The sequence below is a fragment of the Odocoileus virginianus genome, chromosome 11 (assembly GCF_023699985.2).
Source record: "Odocoileus virginianus isolate 20LAN1187 ecotype Illinois chromosome 11, Ovbor_1.2, whole genome shotgun sequence".
Lineage (NCBI taxonomy): Eukaryota > Metazoa > Chordata > Mammalia > Artiodactyla > Cervidae > Odocoileus > Odocoileus virginianus.
In genome coordinates, this window is record NC_069684.1 from 53701338 (window position 1) to 53715823 (window position 14486).

The following is a 14486-nucleotide window of genomic DNA, read 5'->3' on the forward strand; positions in this document are numbered from 1 at the left end:
GCATTGGCAGGCAGATTCCTTACCACTGAGTTGCCAGGGAAGTCCAAAACACATGAATACTATGTTCTAATCTTAGGTGGATTTACTCCCTGGATTCTTTTTTTTTTTTCTTTGTTCTATTTCTTATTGATTGGAATCTGCCTTAATTTAGACTTTTGCACACGAATCTGAGGGTCTGTGAGAATGAAAGAATAGACAGAGAAAGCCACAACCAACCTTGATTTCTTTTCTTAAAGGTTTTTTTTTTTTTTTGGCATTGTTACATGTGTGGATATCTACCATGCATGAGTGCTCAGTCGCTTCAGTTGTGTCTGACTCTTTGTAACCCCATGGACTGGACCGTAGCTTGCTGCTCCTCTTTCCATAGGATTTTCCTGGCAAGAATGCTGGATTGGGTTGCCATGCCCTCCTTTAGGGGATATGTCTGACTCAGGGATCGAATCTGCAACTGCTGCATTGGCAGGCAGATTCTTTACCGCTGAGCCACTGGAGAAGCCCAGATATCTACAAATTAATGCTTATTCATCACCCATTCTACATCAGTACTTGTCCATACATCTTGCAAAGGGTGGGGCTGGAATTCTTGATGAGAGTTTTAACTTCGAGATCATACCATCACCCTCTCACTGTCAAAACAAGCAAGATCAGGAGCCTAGCCCAGTCACTTTTATACTTTAAATTTTATTTGGTGTCAAATATTTTTACCCACCAGAGATTCCCCATCTGGGTAGTTTGATAGCTCACTTCAGATGTGCAGTTCGGTGGTTTCAAGTCTTGCAATTTCTATTCTGATCTGGCACCATTACCTACAAGATTTTTATAAAGTGAACTATTTATGTACTCTAGAATTATTCACTACTAATAAGACAGCACTACAATACTCATGTCAACTATAAAACAGGGTAAAAGAATGTTCTTTAATTTAAAAATGTGACCCATGTCAACTTTTTTTGGACTGAGGAGTTTAGAACTGATTTGGGACTTAGAGTCCTGAATAAAATTAATGCATTGGAAACAAACACCATGCTTTCTTTCTACAACACACTTCTTGGAAGCCAAGAATTTTATGTGTTCAGGCAAAGTTTATATTATACTCAGGAGTTCACAATGGACTTCATTGACTTGCCAACCTCAGTGGTAGACCTCTTTTTTTTTTTCTTTTCTTATGAGCTCAAGGACTTATAGAGAGGAAATAATGTACAGTAATTAAAAACTTCTGAGATTCCTGTTGGAAACCCACAGATGAACACTAATTCCAAAGAGTCAGAGCTTTTTATTTCCCCAAAAATGTCTTAAGAAAAGTCTTTCTTTTTTTTTTTCTATTGAAAAAACCAACCAGGTATATATAACTGTTGAGTAGCTCCCTGCCACATTCTGTGTTCAGTATATTCAAAGCTGCTGAAGAGAATATACATGAATAGAAACGTGACCCCAAAATTGAGTTGCCTTGGGAATGGGGATTAAGACATATTACCAATGCACGCTAGAATTGGGATTAGGTGGTATTCATTACTTGGTTTACATGGCAATGATTTAGGGTTTCATTTGGATAAAAATCCCCAAATTAAAATTCTAATTACAAGTTTAAGTGTGTACTTAACTTATTTTAATTAATTTTTTAACACACTGTATATTTTGTCCTTCTGATTATAGGTTAAATACTCATTCACTTACTTATTCATTCTTTTAATAGTTTCAAGTGTGTTTTATATGCCAGGCATGGGCTCATTTTTGGGAATGCCAATACAAATAAGACAGGGTCCTTGCATCAAAGAGCTCACAAGTTTGATGAATATATGCTTGCAGAAGAAAATATTAAATTAAAAAGTATAAAAAAGAATTTTTAAAAAATTAATCCTGTCTTGGGTACCTACTGGGTCGTTCACATAGTTGGTGCTTGTTGCTGAATGGAAGTTTAATTATTTACCAAGGGTCTCAGTTCTCTACATGGGCCTCTCCAAGGGCTATGGTGTTTCTTCGAAACAAGGCAACTAGGTCTAAAAGGCAGGAAATAGACACTGAGAGTCATCTTAAGACATGGACTCAGGAGTTACAGAGTATTATTTCTGCCACACTCTATTGGTCAAAACTGATCTCAAATCTGGCCCAGAACCTATTTACAAAACAGAAATAGACTCACAGACATGGAAAAGAAATTTATGGTTACCAAAGGGGAAATGGGTGGTGGGGTGGGGAGGGGATAAATTAGGAGTTTTGGATTAAAATATACACACTAACTACTATATATATACATATACACACACACACACACACACACACACACATATATATATATATATACAGGCGGCTCAGGGGTAAAGAATCTGCCTGCCAATGGAGGAGACACAGGAGGCTCAGGTCAATCCCTACATCAGGAAGATCCCCTGGAGAAGGAAATGGCAGCTGACTCCAGTATTCTTGCCTGGAGATTCCCATGGACAGAGGATCTTGGTGGTCACAAAGAGTCAGACATGATGGTGATTGCATACACGCATGCACTACTATATATAAAAAGGAGAGTCAACAGGCATCTACTGTATAGCACAGTATAGTATGGAGAACTATCACAAGATCTTCTAATAACCTATAATGAAAAAGAATCTAAAAAAGATTATACATATGTATGCATGTGTATATGTATACATGTGTGTGAAAGTCGCTCAGGCGTGTCCAACCCTTTGCGACCCCGTGGACTGCGGCCCGCCAGGCTCCTCTGTCCATGGGGATCCTCCAGGCAAGAAGACTGGAGTGGGTGGTCATGCCCTCGTCCAATGGATCTTCCAAGCCAGGGATTGAACCCAGGTCTCCTGGATTGCAGGAAGATTATTTACCTGCTGAACTACCAGGGAAGCCCTGTATATTAATGATATTTCAATTAAAAAAATGTTTAAGTTTAGCTATAAACACTAATTAATATAACAAAGTAAAGGCATGTGCAGACAAAAAAAGAGAGGAATTGTCCAAGAAAGGGGACCTCTTTAGAGACTAATCTATTACATTAAAAATAAGACGTATGTTGGAGTTCAAACCCTCCACAACCATAAGGACTCCTGTTATTAGGCTGATTCACTCAGCTAATCTAGGATAGATAGCCTCTGCATCTCAAGGTCCTCAACTTTAATCATATCTGTAAAGTCCCTTTTGCCATATCAAATAACATATTCACAGGTTCTGGAATTAGTATATAGATAACGGCTTTAGGGAAGCCATTATTCCAATACTACATACTGTATTAGTCTACTTCCCTTAAAATAAAAGCAGCACTAATTTTTTCTTTGAATATTTGAGAATTACAGTGCCAAACAAACTGTTCCATAAGGTATGCCTAGTTCTCTTACTTTGTCTGCAAGTCACTTTTTAGTTCTGTCAGTTTGTAATCTTTCAGTTAAAGCAATTTTTTTTTTCCAGTCACAGACAATCACTGTTAAAAACTTAATGCGTGTTCTATCATTTCTTATTTATATGTTTAAATGTTATGCTTATATGCTTAATTTTTTAACAAAAATTATATCTGGATGAACTATATCTGGCTTAGTTCACTTAAAGTAACATGAACATTTATTCAAGTCATTATATAATTTCTAAATACATGATGTTAATGACTGCACCATTTTAAAAATATGTCCTTGTTTGATGATTTTTCTCCTTTTGGACATTCAAGTTGCTCCCCTCAAAATGTGCTGAAAGGTCTGAATAAAACTTCCAGGTGACATCCTTCCAAAACTGTTCTCCCTGTTCTTTTCCACTCAGATCTATGTGGACATTGAAGGGGTATGGTCTCTTGTAGGCAGATGTCCTCTGGTCTGGCTTTTACAAAAGCTAACACACATGTTCCAGAGAAGGCAATGGCACCCCACTCCAGTACTCTTGCCTGGAAAATCCCATGGATGGAGGAGCTTGGTAGGCTGCAGTCCATGGGGTCGCTGAGTCGGACACACCTGAGCAACTTCACTTTCACTTTTCAATTTCATGTATTGGAGAAGGAAATGGCAACCCACTCCAGTGTTCTTGCCTGGAGAGTCCCAGGAATGGGAGAGCCTGGTGGGCTGTCATCTATGGGGTCGCACAGAGTCAGACACAACTGAAGCGACTCAGCAGCAGCAGCAGCAATACACATGTTCAAGTTTTAATGGAAAGTTCCCACATTGCATTTATGTTTTGTTACCAATACATCAGTTCATCTCAGTCGCTCAGTCATGTCCGACTCTTTGCAACCCTATGGACTGCAGCACGCCAGGCCTCCCTATCCGTCACCAACTCCCAGAGTTTATTCAAACTCATTTCCATAGAGTCCATGATGCCTTCCAACCATCTCATCCTCCGTCATCCCCTTCTCCTCCCACCTTCAATCTTTCCCACCCAACATCAGGGTCTTTTCAAATGAGTCAGTTCTTCACACCAGGTGGCCAAAGTATTGGACTTTCAGCTTCAGCATCAGTCCTTCCAATGAATATGCAGGACTGATTTCCTTTAGGATGGACTGGCTGGATCTCCTTGCAGTCCAAGGGACTCTCAAGAGTCTTCTCCAACACCACAGTTCAAAAGCATCAGTTCTTCTGCACTCAGCTTTCTTTATAGTCCAACTCTCACATCTATGCATGACTACTGCAAAGACCATAGTTTTAACTAGATGGAACTTTGTTGGTAAAGTAATGTCTGTTTTTTAATATGCTGTCCAAATTGGTCATAACTTTTCTTCCAAGGAGTAAGCATCTTTTAACTTCATGGCTATAGTCACCATCTGCAGTGATTTTGGAGCCCCCCAAAATAAAGTCTATCACTGTTTCATTTGTTTCCCCATCTATTTGCCATGAAGTGATGGGACCAGATGCCATGATCTTAGTTTTCTGAATGTTGAGTTTTAAGTCAACTTTTTCACTCTCCTCTTTCACGTTCATCAAGAGGCTCTTTAGTTCTTCTTTGCTTTCTGCCATGAGAGTAGTGTCATCTGCATATCTGAGGTTATTGATATTTCTCCCAGCAATCTTGATTCCAGCTTGTGCTTCATCCAGTCCAGCATTTCACATGATATACTCTGCATATAAGATAAATAAGCAGGGTGCTGTACTCCTTTCCTGATTTGGAACCAGTCCATTGTTCCAAGTCTAGGTCTAATTGTTGCTTCTTCACCTGCATACAGATTTCTCAGGAGGCAGGTAAGGTGGTCTGGTATTCCCATCTCTTTAAGAATTTTCTACAGTTTGCTGCTTAGCTAAATATTTGATAAAACTTGGAAATTGCTAAAGGACAGAAAATAGGACTAAATTATTTATGCCCTACCTGAAAGTTTCTTGATGTAAACTTGAATGTATTTCAAGCAGAATAGAAACTTCCTGACAGCACTGCAAAGGCAACTCTTGCTTTCTATTCATCAATAGAAAATTGTAGCAACTTCACCTGCTTGATCTAAGTCTTTTCTCTCCCTGCTCCTAACCTGCTCTTGCTATTGTTTAGTTGCTAATTTGTGTCTGGATTATAGAACAGTCTTTTCAATTCTGTGGGAGAAGGCAAGGGTGGGATGATTTGAGAGAATAGCATTGAAACATGTATATTAGATGTGAAGCAGATCGCCAGTCCAGGTTTGATGCATGAGACAGGGTGCTCAGGGCTGGTGCACTGGGATGACCCAGAGGGATGGGATGGGAGGGAGGTGGGAGGGGGGTTCAGGATGGGGAACACATGTATACCCGTGGCTGATTCATGGCAAAACCACTACAGTATTATAAAGTATTTAGCCTCCAATTAAAATAAATAAATTTTAAAAAATAATAAGTTGTGTCTGACTCTTTGGAGACCCCATGGACTGTAGTCTACTAGGCTCCTCTCTCCATGGGATTTCACAGACAAGAATACTAGAGCGGGCTGCCATTTCCTTCTCTAGGGGATCTTCCAGACCCAGGGATGGAACCCACATCTCCTGTTTTGACAGACAGGTTCTTTACTGCTAAGTCACCAGGGAAGCCCAACCTGCTCTACGTTATTGTAAAAACAGATCCATGATCTTGTCACTCTTTTCCCTGACCATCAGCAACTCCTCACTGCTCACAGAATTAGCCAGGTATTTGAAGCAATCTATCTGAAGCTCCAAACAGCTTTTTCAGCCTTATTCCCCAGTTCCCCCTTCATAAAATTTGTGTTACTGGCAAACCGATAATACTGTTAGTATGGTTTACTAACTGCCTGCTATGTGTCTGGTGGGTTCCATATACTGGTAGTATTAGATACCTATGTCAATCCTGCAGAGTGTCATTGTTATCTTTATTTTGTTTATGAGAAAATAGATTCAGCATATGTAAGGGGAAGTCAAGATTTGAGTCTCCAGTTTTCCCAGGCTACCCTACTTCTTCTGGTTTGCTCCTAAGAGGTTTTCTAATTGACCTTTTGCTTTTCTGCTTCCTGGTTTTCCCTCCAGCTGCCACCTTCCCTGTCCTCCTTTGGTTCCCTGTCTGTTGACACCCTGTTCATTCTATAAGGTTCTATACCTGTACTCAGTCCAGTGCCTTGAACACTGTAGGTGCGCAATATCCCATGAATAAGTAAATTAACATTTGCTCTTTCTTTGCAAAAACATCTTCAGATCTTAGGAGGCAGCAGTCTTTCTCCCCATGTTCCTGCATATAGTAGACAGTTCAGAAAGAGCTTATTAAATAAATGAAGTCCCCATACCTCCTGGAACAAAAAGTCCACAGGGCCTTGTACCTCCTGGGGTGTCCGAGACCCCGTGTCAGAAATGTATGTTTAGGCAGCAGGAACACACACAGGTGGCAGGAGAATATGAAAGTACACTGGAAATTTTTCCTAGTTGGGTCAGCTCCAATTTGGCAAAAGCAGGCATGCTGTTTTTTCTCTGGGGTTCTTTCTCCTACCATCAGTTATTAATGCAAATTAGTCAGCAGTGTGCTGTGATGCAGAACACTTGTGACCTACAAGAATTAGAGAGAGAGAGAGACTGTCATTTCTCAAAAGACCCATGAGGGGCAGCAAGGGTAAGCGATGTGGAGGGAGGTAGGGAAAGAGGGACTTCTCTCCGAAGAATTGCCCTGAAATAAGCGCAAGTAAAAATAAATCCACATATAAAACAACAGTACAAATGTTAATAGTATTTTCACAGCTGGATTTCTTTGCCTAAGATACTTAGCACTTACTTTAGAAAGCTCTCTTCTAAACAGAAATCGTCTGACGGATCACAGAAGCTGAACTCTGATGGAACTCTGACTTTGAACTTCACTTTTGCCCAGATGGGAATAAAAATGACTTTTTATAAGTAATGACCTTAATCGTCATGACTCCGCATCAGGCCGTGGTGAGTGACCTTTATCTCACAGATGAGGACGCAGATGTAGGGCTCAGTTTAGGAAACTACATTCATAACATTCAGCGTATTTATATCTAGATTAGGACTCTGGATTTAGAACACTGGAAAACACCAACTTTGTCTGTTTCCATGGCAGCACAAACACCCCACTTGAATAACTGCCCAGTCACTTATCACAGCAGGATTAGTGGTCTTCTAAAAGGATCTGCATTCACATTCCTGGTATTTATTTCCTAAAGATATTAAGAGGGTACGCTATGGTCTTCGGTTTCAAAGACCGATGCCATAGGACATGACTAATCATTATGACGCACTTTTAGGGACTCTCCCCTTAGAAATGCCACCCAAACAGCATGACAATGTGATATGCACATATTAATAAAAATACAGGCTTCATCTCCAGATGATTGGCAGAAGCTATACTGATGAACATGATAGCTAAATAAATAGTAGTAGAAAGGCTTGCAATGTTTAAAATGTGTTGATGTCAACTCTCACGTATTTATCTCATAAATATTTCATGAGTGACGGGACTTCCATGTGTGAGTACTAGCTATTGGAATACACAAGTAGAAATAGACATGGGCCATGTTTCAATAAGGCTGCAATCTAGCAGACACCATTCATATCACCTAATAGAATATTCATTTAGTATCTTTTTGGCCAAAACAAAGGAGTCTTAAAAATTAAAAAATATATATATATGTATTCTTACCAGGTATGTGAAAAGAAAATAGTTAAATCAAGCAATTATTCCTTCATGGTCAAATTAAGAAAAAATTCCTTGTGCATACAGTCCCTGGTGATCACCAGCTTGAATTGGTGCCATGTAAGTCACTTCTATCTCTTCACCGTGCTGTCTCATTTTCCTGCCTAGTCATAAGCCCTGACTGTCAGGGGCTTATGTGCCCACCGTGTCTCACATATACCTCATGCCTCCTAGTCATGAAGGCAGAGTTGGTTGAAGGACAAGGTCATCAGTGAAGGGAAGGTGAAGTTGACAATAAACTGAACACCACAGACAAATATGGATGTGTTGACTTTTACTGGGTTTTTATTTTTGAAATCATCATAGACTGACATTGACTTTCCTTGGTGTTCAGTTCTATGCACGTTAATATACTTACAGGTTTGTGTAACCACTGCTACGACCAGAATCCAGAAAGGTTCCATCACTTCCCCAAATCCTCCTTCATGTTATTCCTTTATGGTCATATCCTCCCTCCACCCACAACTTCTGGTAAACACGAATCTGTTCTCTATCACGATAGTCTTGTCTTTTGAGATGGGCTTCTTTCACTCATCATACTGTCTGAAATTCATCCAAGTTTTTGTGTGCATCGATAGTTCGTTCTTTTTATTGCTGAATACTGATGTATCCTATGGCATACCATTGTTAGTTCATCCTTTCACACACTGAAGGATATCTGAGTTGTTCCAGTTTGGAGCTACTACACAAAAGGCTGCTTATGAACATTTGTGTGCCAGTTTTCATGTGTACGTATGTTTTCAATTACCTAGTGTAAGTACCCAAGAGTAAGATTGCTAGGTCATGTGTTAAGTGTATATTTAACTTTATAAGAAGCTGCTAAACCATTTTTCAAATTGGCTGGAGCATTTTTCCATCAGATCATGTGAGTTTAAGGTACTCCACATCCTTGCCAACACTTGGTATTGTCAGTATTTTTTCATTTTTGATATTCTAATGGGTGTGTAATAGTATCTCAGTGTGGCTTAAAATTGCATTATCATAATGGCTTATGGTGATGAACATCTTTTTTCATGTGCTTATTAGTTATTTTTTAAATCTTTTTGGGTGACGCATCTGTTCATGTCCTTTCCCCATTTGTAACTGAATTCCTTATCATTGAACTTAAGGGTTTTAAATTCTGTTTACAAGTCCTCTGTTGGATATGTGATTTGAAAATATTTTCTTCTCATCTGTGGTTTGTCTTTTTTACTCTTTTAGCAGTTTGTCTTTTTTACTCTTTTAACAGTGATTTGGCAGAGCAAAGTTTTTAATAAAAGTCATTTTTTTTTTTTTATGGACGGTGCTTTCGTTTTCATTGCTAACACTTGACCTAACATCGGATCATGAAGATGTTCTTCTCTTTGCTTCAAAACATTGTGTTTTCATTGTGAATGCACTGATTTTTGAAGAACAAAAGAAATGAGGTGCTCAGTAACAGATTGTATTCATAATGTTGTAGCTTTCTTATTTGGATTCTAAGGAGTTATTGAAGCCTTTTAGACAAAATAGCATGTCTGTGAATGACTCTTTCATCACATAACAGGATCACAGTTTGTTGTTTACAATTTAAAAAAAATTAATAGTCCAATAAGCAAGTTTTTTGTGTATGTCAGATGCGTTTAGTGACTATACCCGATCTGAACCAACATGAGACTCTTTTTTTGTCTTTATCCCTCTTAAAGATTTTTTTTTATGTGAACCATTTAAGGAGGCTTCTCTGTTGACTTGGTGGGTAAAGAATCTGCCTGTCAATACAGGACATGTAAAAGATGTGGGTTTGATCCCTGGGTGGGGAAGATCCCCTCGGGGAGGCAATGGAAGTCTACTCCAGTATTCTTGCCTGAGCAATCCCCTGCACAGAGAAGCTTGGTGGGCTACAGTCCAAAGAATCTCAAAGAGTCAGACCCAAATGAGCATGCATGAATGTGTGCATACTACACTCCATATTTTTTTAAGTCTGTATTGAATTTGTTACAATATTGCTTCTATAGTTCTTTTTTTTTTTTTTGGCCAGGGTGGCATGTGGGATCCTAGTTCCCTGATCTGGCCAGGTCTTAACTCTTGGTCCTCCAGGGAAATCCCTGGATCAATAGATCCTTCTTAATGTGTCCTTTATGTGTTCTGTTACAGAACTCTTTATGTGTTAATTATGACCTGAGGAGGGTATTACATAATATTTAATACATGGACTGAACTACATAGCTAACATCTGAAAAAATATGAATTCCGTAACACATGTGCTCACAAAGGTCTCAGGAAGAGGGCGGTGTACCTGTAATTTCAATGTCTCTCGTGATATGGTAGCTCTTATAGCAGCTGTAGGGCACTTCGTCCTCGGGCATCTCCTAGTACTTGTCACACGTTCTGGCCTGTGACCGAGGACAGGAGGAGGGAAAGGGCATACAGTGCTTTATTCATCCCGAATGAATGTGTCTTCCCTTGTAAAAAAAGGAGGGTTTATGACACTTACTCCTACTCTTCTCTGTGATAGTAAATAAAAATGCTGACCAGTCAGCCTCTGAATATCTGGGAAGGCCTTTATTTTTGCATTATGATGTGTAAATGGACAGCGGAGCCTGGAAGGCTACAGTCCACGGAGTCTCAAAGAGTCGGACATGACTGAAGCGATTTAGCACGCATGCACACATGCGTATATACGTACACACACGTGTGTTAGAAACAGGATGGCACGCCTGGATGAGGCTCAGAAACGGAGGCGTCAGCCCTCTACTCACCAGGACAAAGACACTGAGCTTGTGTGCAGCCTCAGACACATGTGATGTGACTTGACACAGTGCTTGGTACATAGCAAAGGCCATCCTGACCACAATATCTTGCCATTTCACGTGCAGCAGTGACTGGAATTTTCTATCACGAAGTCAGCCCATTAGACTAAAGATGCCTACTTCTGGGGTAGGTTGAGGGGACATCAGAGACTTCCCCAGATCTGCACTGTGTCACTTTATCATCACCTTGATCCAAGCAGAAGACACAAGCCTTTCCTCCTCATTTACTGCGGCAAAGGTTGACAGTAAGGGTCCGAGATTTGATTCCGTCATCTGTCAAAACCAAGTACACCATCAGGAAATTCAGGAGCTCTTCTCTCGAGGTTTCTAGAAGTTTCTCTCCAGACTTCAAAATTAGAGAATAAAACCAAGAACCAGGAGCAGCAGGAAAGAAGGGTTTGGCTCTCTGTTTCTTTCAGTTACGTGTTTTTGTCTCACAGAGTTCCATTTGCAGAAAAGCAGTTAGACAGGGTCGTTTCAGGGGCAAGGCCATATTTAGAAGCTTGTTTTTGTGGTGCCAAAGGAATCGACACTTCTTTTTTTCTTCCCCAAAGAAAACAGAAGCTCATTATCCTGACAGAGGAAGTCCAGCAGTTTTTAGGTGGAGATTAAACTTTACTCTCAAACACTGAGGTCTCTGTTCTGCTTCTTGGTTAAGAGATTTTAGTAGCTTTTAAAAATGGTTAGCATGCTACATCGGTCCACTTTCTAAATAATTTAGAGAACTTGTGACCTGGAGCTTTCATGGAGTTGATGTAACTGTTCTGGAAATCTCTTGACTGGAGCTTGAGACTCACTTTCCTACAGCTGCAGTATGTCCACCGTCACGACAGTCTGGACCCAGAAAGCAGGAGGGGAAATGGGCGGGGGGTAAAGAAAAGACAGACTCAAATTCTTTCCTGGGCTGCAGTTCTATACATTCGCCACCAGGTGTCTGTCTTCACACAAGCAGTCTTTGCTTGTGTGATGTACTTACTGCTTGACTGCCAGATTATTTTTAAAGCTAAAGCCCATTTACTAGATGTTGGTACAAGTGGGTATACATGTGCACATATAAAACGAGGTCTCAGAGCCAAACTAAGTAATTCGCAATTCCTCATCTAAGTAGGAGTAATCAATTGGACCTTGTGTTTATTGTCTTATGTTGTTTGGGAGAACTAATTAAAGTAGTCGAGTGGCCAGTGGATTTGCTAAATGGTGCAAAAAGGAAAATAAAATAAATAATTTTTCCTCTTCCAAAATTTCATCTGGTGTTTGTAAAATTCAATGATCTTAGCATGCAAACAGGTTTATGTTCCCAGGAACATTTCTTTTGGTAAAAAATTAGACAAAATTCTATTCTGAGCTGACTTCCTACTCTCTAGTGAAATGGAATGGTTCAGTTTTGTGTTAGCAGAATTTCAAGTTCAATCCTCGGCCCTAAAGTGGTTGAAAAATCCCTTTCCTTGGAAGTGCAAGAATTAGATTTGATTTCTTTCATCCCAGAATTAGGAGTGACATTGTACTAGTTACCTAATTGGATAACTCTAGTGGGGTCTCAAATGCACAATGATGCCCTTGAGTCCATGCAATGGAAGAAATGCTGCTCTTGCAGTCACCTGAGTGAGCAGTTTCATGGTGACCTCTTTATATCTCCCCCTCATTTATTTCTTTAGTCAGTTACTGAGAAGATATCCATTTAAGAATCTCCCCCTTTCATTCTTGCTGGCCAAAACATGGGTGTTTCTAAAAACCATAGAAGTCCTTGTTTATGCTTTAATTAAATTGTACACTAACGTAAGTAAAACAATCAACTAGTCCAGGAGGCGTACTTGATGAGAAAGAACTGCACTATCCTATACAACCACTTCCGTGGGGTCTTGGAAAGCAGAAGGGATAAACAGATTGTATATCAAAGCACAGTGTTGAACCTGAAGACTTCCTTTTCTGTCATTATTATTAATTTTTGTTTGGTTTTGCTTACTTTTTTATTTTTTTGTTTTGTTTGCTTATTATTTTTGATACCTTTAGGACATTAAAGTCAGTTTATCCAACAACTGCATCCGTGAAAGTATCTGTAGCAGGAGCAAAGCAAGCCCTCAGCTCTGTGCTCTCATCAATACTGGTCTGTCGTTTCTAGTCCTTCAGATATTTTTGGATATATTTACTAAAGCTCAGTCTCCTCCCAAATTTTGTGGTTAGTAACATTATTTCTTATGTCATTGGTTTACTAATTTGACCAATGTTTATTTACCACTTACTGTGAACTTCATACTGTGGATAAAATAAAAATGACTAGGAACCAATCCACTCAAAAAATGACTACACCAGTGAACAGAATTTTCCAATTTATTTTCTAAATGTCCTTCTGGATCCTGTTGAATAAAGTGGAAATATTAACGGCTGCTGCTATTTGTGGTATAAAACAAATATCTGTTTTTTGGTCGTGTACTACTTTTTAATAGGTAATTTTAATGTTTAGAGAATATTGTTTTTAAAATATGTGAAGTATTGAGTCATTTATAACAGTGGAAGTAGAACACAGTGAGCTTCATGTTTACATAAAAGTATCAAGCAAATGATCTCGCTCATATTATTTAAACTAATGAATGCAAACAGAAAGGCCAGGGTTGTTATACCCATTCTATAAAAGGGAAAAGAGAAATTCACTTTGTAAAATTATTTTTGCTTGGCTTCAGTTGTCTGAATATAATTATTTTACTTTTATTATTACTCTTAAGACATTACATCTGTTTCCAAAATGTTCTGGAATAGAAGAATTAACAGGAAACAAGTTCTGCAACTGAAACCCCTTTCCCTCCGAGCATAGCATCCATGGTGATGAATGAACATTAGAGGAAGAAATAAAAAGCAGCACAAAACTGGAAGGAAACCTCTATATGCTTAGGTGAACCTTGGCGAGAATGAAATGGAGAGGATCCATCTCTGTTTCCTCTGAAAACCATCCTTAAAAATCCCAGAGTACATGTTATAGCCATAGTTGAAAGACCAAGTGAATGTGGGTTTTTTTGTTTTGTTTTGTTTTTGTTTTTTTTCCTACTAGGCAAGAAAAAACAATGGAGAGAAATTTACATTTTTTGAGGGCTTCAAATCTGGGCCAGTTACTTTTATTTGAAAAGGAATAGTTTTGTAAAACTATGAACATAAAAAGCAGAAAGGGCCCCTGTAAAGTCTGTACAGGGTCAAGGAAATTTAGTTTCATCTATTTGCTGAGCTTTGGCTAATTCGCCAACTATAAGCTTTTACATTCATCTTGCTGTTTTCCATTTAAGGACGTCATTCATGAATTCAATCAATGCTTATTGAACCTCAGCCAGCACTTAATAATGGGAAGGTAAATGAATGGACGTGGGTCTAGCCTTCAAGCTGTTCTCTGTTTAATGAGATCCCTCAGCTCACCAAAATTATCACACTATGGATTTACAGCGATAGGAACCCAACTCCAGTAGCTCAGAGGATTGATTCTATCACACACTAGGGAGTATTTGAGCTTGGCCTTAGAATATAATGAACTTATGGTTAGCCGTGAGGTAGGGAAAGGTATTTTAGGGTAAAATGAAGAATACAATGAAAATATTAGACAACATGGAATTATGTTCTTGGGAAGGAAGCGTAGAATAGCGTGGGTGAAACC

General features: G+C 39.2%; 1 long non-coding RNA gene across 1 annotated transcript; it reads right to left on the reverse strand.

Moving 5' to 3' along the window:
• Positions 1-255: 255 nt before the first annotated feature.
• LOC110152899 (uncharacterized) lies at positions 256-7393 on the reverse strand. Its single transcript, XR_002318513.2, has 3 exons — positions 7146-7393; positions 6667-6923; positions 256-806 (listed from the first exon to the last, which is right to left on the reverse strand). It is a non-coding gene; the product is annotated as an uncharacterized lncRNA (long non-coding RNA).
• Positions 7394-14486: the final 7093 nt, after the last annotated feature.